The 6,000-nt window shown below is 44.8% G+C and overlaps 7 non-coding genes and 10 pseudogenes across 7 annotated transcripts; all 17 read left to right on the top strand.

Moving 5' to 3' along the window:
• Window positions 1-9: 9 nt before the first annotated feature.
• Window positions 10-128, top strand: LOC118953860 (annotated as a pseudogene).
• A 260-nt stretch (window positions 129-388) lies between these two features.
• On the top strand, window positions 389-507 carry LOC118953922 (annotated as a pseudogene).
• Window positions 508-684: 177 nt separating this feature from the next.
• Window positions 685-803, top strand: LOC118953637. The gene has a single exon (XR_005043895.1). It is a non-coding gene; the product is annotated as a 5S ribosomal RNA (ribosomal RNA).
• Window positions 804-1,063: 260 nt separating this feature from the next.
• LOC118953871 lies at window positions 1,064-1,182 on the top strand (annotated as a pseudogene).
• A 260-nt stretch (window positions 1,183-1,442) lies between these two features.
• LOC118953829 lies at window positions 1,443-1,561 on the top strand. The gene has a single exon (XR_005044087.1). It is a non-coding gene; the product is annotated as a 5S ribosomal RNA (ribosomal RNA).
• A 260-nt stretch (window positions 1,562-1,821) lies between these two features.
• On the top strand, window positions 1,822-1,940 carry LOC118953872 (annotated as a pseudogene).
• A 260-nt stretch (window positions 1,941-2,200) lies between these two features.
• On the top strand, window positions 2,201-2,319 carry LOC118953923 (annotated as a pseudogene).
• A 177-nt stretch (window positions 2,320-2,496) lies between these two features.
• LOC118953638 lies at window positions 2,497-2,615 on the top strand. Its single transcript, XR_005043896.1, has one exon. It is a non-coding gene; the product is annotated as a 5S ribosomal RNA (ribosomal RNA).
• Window positions 2,616-2,875: 260 nt separating this feature from the next.
• LOC118953874 lies at window positions 2,876-2,994 on the top strand (annotated as a pseudogene).
• Window positions 2,995-3,254: 260 nt separating this feature from the next.
• Window positions 3,255-3,373, top strand: LOC118953924 (annotated as a pseudogene).
• A 177-nt stretch (window positions 3,374-3,550) lies between these two features.
• On the top strand, window positions 3,551-3,669 carry LOC118953639. Its single transcript, XR_005043897.1, has one exon. It is a non-coding gene; the product is annotated as a 5S ribosomal RNA (ribosomal RNA).
• A 260-nt stretch (window positions 3,670-3,929) lies between these two features.
• Window positions 3,930-4,048, top strand: LOC118953875 (annotated as a pseudogene).
• A 177-nt stretch (window positions 4,049-4,225) lies between these two features.
• LOC118953783 lies at window positions 4,226-4,344 on the top strand. Its single transcript, XR_005044041.1, has one exon. It is a non-coding gene; the product is annotated as a 5S ribosomal RNA (ribosomal RNA).
• Window positions 4,345-4,604: 260 nt separating this feature from the next.
• Window positions 4,605-4,723, top strand: LOC118953876 (annotated as a pseudogene).
• A 177-nt stretch (window positions 4,724-4,900) lies between these two features.
• LOC118953785 lies at window positions 4,901-5,019 on the top strand. Its single transcript, XR_005044043.1, has one exon. It is a non-coding gene; the product is annotated as a 5S ribosomal RNA (ribosomal RNA).
• Window positions 5,020-5,279: 260 nt separating this feature from the next.
• Window positions 5,280-5,398, top strand: LOC118953931 (annotated as a pseudogene).
• Window positions 5,399-5,575: 177 nt separating this feature from the next.
• On the top strand, window positions 5,576-5,694 carry LOC118953786. The gene has a single exon (XR_005044044.1). It is a non-coding gene; the product is annotated as a 5S ribosomal RNA (ribosomal RNA).
• The last annotated feature ends 306 nt before the right edge of the window (window positions 5,695-6,000 follow it).

The following is a 6,000-nucleotide window of genomic DNA, read 5'->3' on the forward strand; positions in this document are numbered from 1 at the left end:
TAGTTTCTCGCTTACGGCAACACCGGCCTGAGTACGCCTGATCTCGTCCGATCTCGGAAGCTAAGCAGGGTCGGGCCTGGTTAGTACTTGGATGGGAGACAGCCTGGCAATACCAGGTGCTGTAAGCTTTTTGTCACTGCCTTGTGGAATTTCAACTCTTTGTCCGTTTTTTCCCACAAGGCTGAAATATGTGCCCTCGCTTTGAAATAAGTAAGCAAGGTTAGTTTGTATTTCATCCAACAATCTGTGCTACAAATTATGGCTACAGTATATGCAATTTCTTCCACTTTTTGAGTGACACAAAGATGCTTATCTAAATGGTGGAAATGCAACAGCTGTTAATCAGGCTCACTTTGACTTTACATAGTGCACCAAGAGATAGTTTCTCACTTACGGCAACACCGGCCTGAGTACGCCTGATCTCGTCCGATCTCGGAAGCTAAGCAGGGTCGGGCCTGGTTAGTACTTGGATGGGAGACAGCCTGGCAATACCAGGTGCTGTAAGCTTTTTGTCACTGCCTTGTGGAATTTCAACTCTTTGTCCGTTTTTTCCCACTAGGCTGAAATATGTGCCCTCGCTTTGAAATAAGTAAGCAAGGTTAGTTTGTATTTCATCCAACAATCTGTGCTACAAATTATGGCTACAGTATATGCAATTTCATCCACTTTTTGAGATTGCCTTTCGCTTACGGCCACACCGGCCTGAGTACACCTGATCTCGTCCGATCTCGGAAGCTAAGCAGGGTCGGGCCTGGTTAGTACTTGGATGGGAGACCGCCTGGGAATACCAGGTGCTGTAAGCTTTTTGTCACTGCCTTGTGGAATTTCAACTCTTTGTCCGTTTTTTCCCACAAGGCTGAAATATGTGCCCTCGCTTTGAAATAAGTAAGCAAGGTTAGTTTGTATTTCATCCAACAATCTGTGCTACAAATTATGGCTACAGTATATGCAATTTCTTCCACTTTTTGAGTGACACAAAGATGCTTATCTAAATGGTGGAAATGCAACAGCTGTTAATCAGGCTCACTTTGACTTTACATAGTGCACCAAGAGATAGTTTCTCGCTTACGGCCACACCGGCCTGAGTACGCCTGATCTCGTCCGATCTCGGAAGCTAAGCAGAGTCGGGCCTGGTTAGTACTTGGATGGGAGACAGCCTGGCAATACCAGGTGCTGTAAGCTTTTTGTCACTGCCTTGTGGAATTTCAACTCTTTGTCCGTTTTTTCCCACAAGGCTGAAATATGTGCCCTCGCTTTGAAATAAGTAAGCAAGGTTAGTTTGTATTTCATCCAACAATCTGTGCTACAAATTATGGCTACAGTATATGCAATTTCTTCCACTTTTTGAGTGACACAAAGATGCTTATCTAAATGGTGGAAATGCAACAGCTGTTAATCAGGCTCACTTTGACTTTACATAGTGCACCAAGAGATAGTTTCTCACTTACGGCAACACCGGCCTGAGTACGCCTGATCTCGTCCGATCTCGGAAGCTAAGCAGGGTCGGGCCTGGTTAGTACTTGGATGGGAGACCGCCTGGGAATACCAGGTGCTGTAAGCTTTTTGTCACTGCCTTGTGGAATTTCAACTCTTTGTCCGTTTTTTCCCACAAGGCTGAAATATGTGCCCTCGCTTTGAAATAAGTAAGCAAGGTTAGTTTGTATTTCATCCAACAATCTGTGCTACAAATTATGGCTACAGTATATGCAATTTCTTCCACTTTTTGAGTGACACAAAGATGCTTATCTAAATGGTGGAAATGCAACAGCTGTTAATCAGGCTCACTTTGACTTTACATAGTGCACCAAGAGATAGTTTCTCGCTTACGGCCACACCGGCCTGAGTACGCCTGATCTCGTCCGATCTCGGAAGCTAAGCAGAGTCGGGCCTGGTTAGTACTTGGATGGGAGACAGCCTGGCAATACCAGGTGCTGTAAGCTTTTTGTCACTGCCTTGTGGAATTTCAACTCTTTGTCCGTTTTTTCCCACAAGGCTGAAATATGTGCCCTCGCTTTGAAATAAGTAAGCAAGGTTAGTTTGTATTTCATCCAACAATCTGTGCTACAAATTATGGCTACAGTATATGCAATTTCTTCCACTTTTTGAGTGACACAAAGATGCTTATCTAAATGGTGGAAATGCAACAGCTGTTAATCAGGCTCACTTTGACTTTACATAGTGCACCAAGAGATAGTTTCTCACTTACGGCAACACCGGCCTGAGTACGCCTGATCTCGTCCGATCTCGGAAGCTAAGCAGGGTCGGGCCTGGTTAGTACTTGGATGGGAGACAGCCTGGCAATACCAGGTGCTGTAAGCTTTTTGTCACTGCCTTGTGGAATTTCAACTCTTTGTCCGTTTTTTCCCACTAGGCTGAAATATGTGCCCTCGCTTTGAAATAAGTAAGCAAGGTTAGTTTGTATTTCATCCAACAATCTGTGCTACAAATTATGGCTACAGTATATGCAATTTCATCCACTTTTTGAGATTGCCTTTCGCTTACGGCCACACCGGCCTGAGTACACCTGATCTCGTCCGATCTCGGAAGCTAAGCAGGGTCGGGCCTGGTTAGTACTTGGATGGGAGACCGCCTGGGAATACCAGGTGCTGTAAGCTTTTTGTCACTGCCTTGTGGAATTTCAACTCTTTGTCCGTTTTTTCCCACAAGGCTGAAATATGTGCCCTCGCTTTGAAATAAGTAAGCAAGGTTAGTTTGTATTTCATCCAACAATCTGTGCTACAAATTATGGCTACAGTATATGCAATTTCTTCCACTTTTTGAGTGACACAAAGATGCTTATCTAAATGGTGGAAATGCAACAGCTGTTAATCAGGCTCACTTTGACTTTACATAGTGCACCAAGAGATAGTTTCTCGCTTACGGCCACACCGGCCTGAGTACGCCTGATCTCGTCCGATCTCGGAAGCTAAGCAGAGTCGGGCCTGGTTAGTACTTGGATGGGAGACAGCCTGGCAATACCAGGTGCTGTAAGCTTTTTGTCACTGCCTTGTGGAATTTCAACTCTTTGTCCGTTTTTTCCCACAAGGCTGAAATATGTGCCCTCGCTTTGAAATAAGTAAGCAAGGTTAGTTTGTATTTCATCCAACAATCTGTGCTACAAATTATGGCTACAGTATATGCAATTTCTTCCACTTTTTGAGTGACACAAAGATGCTTATCTAAATGGTGGAAATGCAACAGCTGTTAATCAGGCTCACTTTGACTTTACATAGTGCACCAAGAGATAGTTTCTCACTTACGGCAACACCGGCCTGAGTACGCCTGATCTCGTCCGATCTCGGAAGCTAAGCAGGGTCGGGCCTGGTTAGTACTTGGATGGGAGACAGCCTGGCAATACCAGGTGCTGTAAGCTTTTTGTCACTGCCTTGTGGAATTTCAACTCTTTGTCCGTTTTTTCCCACTAGGCTGAAATATGTGCCCTCGCTTTGAAATAAGTAAGCAAGGTTAGTTTGTATTTCATCCAACAATCTGTGCTACAAATTATGGCTACAGTATATGCAATTTCATCCACTTTTTGAGATTGCCTTTCGCTTACGGCCACACCGGCCTGAGTACACCTGATCTCGTCCGATCTCGGAAGCTAAGCAGGGTCGGGCCTGGTTAGTACTTGGATGGGAGACCGCCTGGGAATACCAGGTGCTGTAAGCTTTTTGTCACTGCCTTGTGGAATTTCAACTCTTTGTCCGTTTTTTCCCACAAGGCTGAAATATGTGCCCTCGCTTTGAAATAAGTAAGCAAGGTTAGTTTGTATTTCATCCAACAATCTGTGCTACAAATTATGGCTACAGTATATGCAATTTCTTCCACTTTTTGAGTGACACAAAGATGCTTATCTAAATGGTGGAAATGCAACAGCTGTTAATCAGGCTCACTTTGACTTTACATAGTGCACCAAGAGATAGTTTCTCGCTTACGGCCACACCGGCCTGAGTACGCCTGATCTCGTCCGATCTCGGAAGCTAAGCAGAGTCGGGCCTGGTTAGTACTTGGATGGGAGACAGCCTGGCAATACCAGGTGCTGTAAGCTTTTTGTCACTGCCTTGTGGAATTTCAACTCTTTGTCCGTTTTTTCCCACAAGGCTGAAATATGTGCCCTCGCTTTGAAATAAGTAAGCAAGGTTAGTTTGTATTTCATCCAACAATCTGTGCTACAAATTATGGCTACAGTATATGCAATTTCATCCACTTTTTGAGGGTGCCTTTCGCTTACGGCCACACCGGCCTGAGTACTCCTGATCTCGTCCGGTCTCGGAAGCTAAGCAGGGTCGGGCCTGGTTAGTACTTGGATGGGAGACCGCCTGGGAATACCAGGTGCTGTAAGCTTTTTGTCACTGCCTTGTGGAATTTCAACTCTTTGTCCGTTTTTTCCCACAAGGCTGAAATATGTGCCCTCGCTTTGAAATAAGTAAGCAAGGTTAGTTTGTATTTCATCCAACAATCTGTGCTACAAATTATGGCTACAGTATATGCAATTTCTTCCACTTTTTGAGTGACACAAAGATGCTTATCTAAATGGTGGAAATGCAACAGCTGTTAATCAGGCTCACTTTGACTTTACATAGTGCACCAAGAGATAGTTTCTCGCTTACGGCCACACCGGCCTGAGTACGCCTGATCTCGTCCGATCTCGGAAGCTAAGCAGAGTCGGGCCTGGTTAGTACTTGGATGGGAGACAGCCTGGCAATACCAGGTGCTGTAAGCTTTTTGTCACTGCCTTGTGGAATTTCAACTCTTTGTCCGTTTTTTCCCACAAGGCTGAAATATGTGCCCTCGCTTTGAAATAAGTAAGCAAGGTTAGTTTGTATTTCATCCAACAATCTGTGCTACAAATTATGGCTACAGTATATGCAATTTCATCCACTTTTTGAGGGTGCCTTTCGCTTACGGCCACACCGGCCTGAGTACTCCTGATCTCGTCCGGTCTCGGAAGCTAAGCAGGGTCGGGCCTGGTTAGTACTTGGATGGGAGACCGCCTGGGAATACCAGGTGCTGTAAGCTTTTTGTCACTGCCTTGTGGAATTTCAACTCTTTGTCCGTTTTTTCCCACAAGGCTGAAATATGTGCCCTCGCTTTGAAATAAGTAAGCAAGGTTAGTTTGTATTTCATCCAACAATCTGTGCTACAAATTATGGCTACAGTATATGCAATTTCTTCCACTTTTTGAGTGACACAAAGATGCTTATCTAAATGGTGGAAATGCAACAGCTGTTAATCAGGCTCACTTTGACTTTACATAGTGCACCAAGAGATAGTTTCTCACTTACGGCAACACCGGCCTGAGTACGCCTGATCTCGTCCGATCTCGGAAGCTAAGCAGGGTCGGACCTGGTTAGTACTTGGATGGGAGACAGCCTGGCAATACCAGGTGCTGTAAGCTTTTTGTCACTGCCTTGTGGAATTTCAACTCTTTGTCCGTTTTTTCCCACAAGGCTGAAATATGTGCCCTCGCTTTGAAATAAGTAAGCAAGGTTAGTTTGTATTTCATCCAACAATCTGTGCTACAAATTATGGCTACAGTATATGCAATTTCATCCACTTTTTGAGGGTGCCTTTCGCTTACGGCCACACCGGCCTGAGTACTCCTGATCTCGTCCGGTCTCGGAAGCTAAGCAGGGTCGGGCCTGGTTAGTACTTGGATGGGAGACCGCCTGGGAATACCAGGTGCTGTAAGCTTTTTGTCACTGCCTTGTGGAATTTCAACTCTTTGTCCGTTTTTTCCCACAAGGCTGAAATATGTGCCCTCGCTTTGAAATAAGTAAGCAAGGTTAGTTTGTATTTCATCCAACAATCTGTGCTACAAATTATGGCTACAGTATATGCAATTTCTTCCACTTTTTGAGTGACACAAAGATGCTTATCTAAATGGTGGAAATGCAACAGCTGTTAATCAGGCTCACTTTGACTTTACATAGTGCACCAAGAGATAGTTTCTCACTTACGGCAACACCGGCCTGAGTACGCCTGATCTCGTCCGATCTC

The sequence above is a fragment of the Oncorhynchus mykiss genome, unplaced genomic scaffold (genome assembly GCF_013265735.2).
Source record: "Oncorhynchus mykiss isolate Arlee unplaced genomic scaffold, USDA_OmykA_1.1 un_scaffold_375, whole genome shotgun sequence".
In the NCBI taxonomy this organism is placed as follows: domain Eukaryota; kingdom Metazoa; phylum Chordata; class Actinopteri; order Salmoniformes; family Salmonidae; genus Oncorhynchus; species Oncorhynchus mykiss.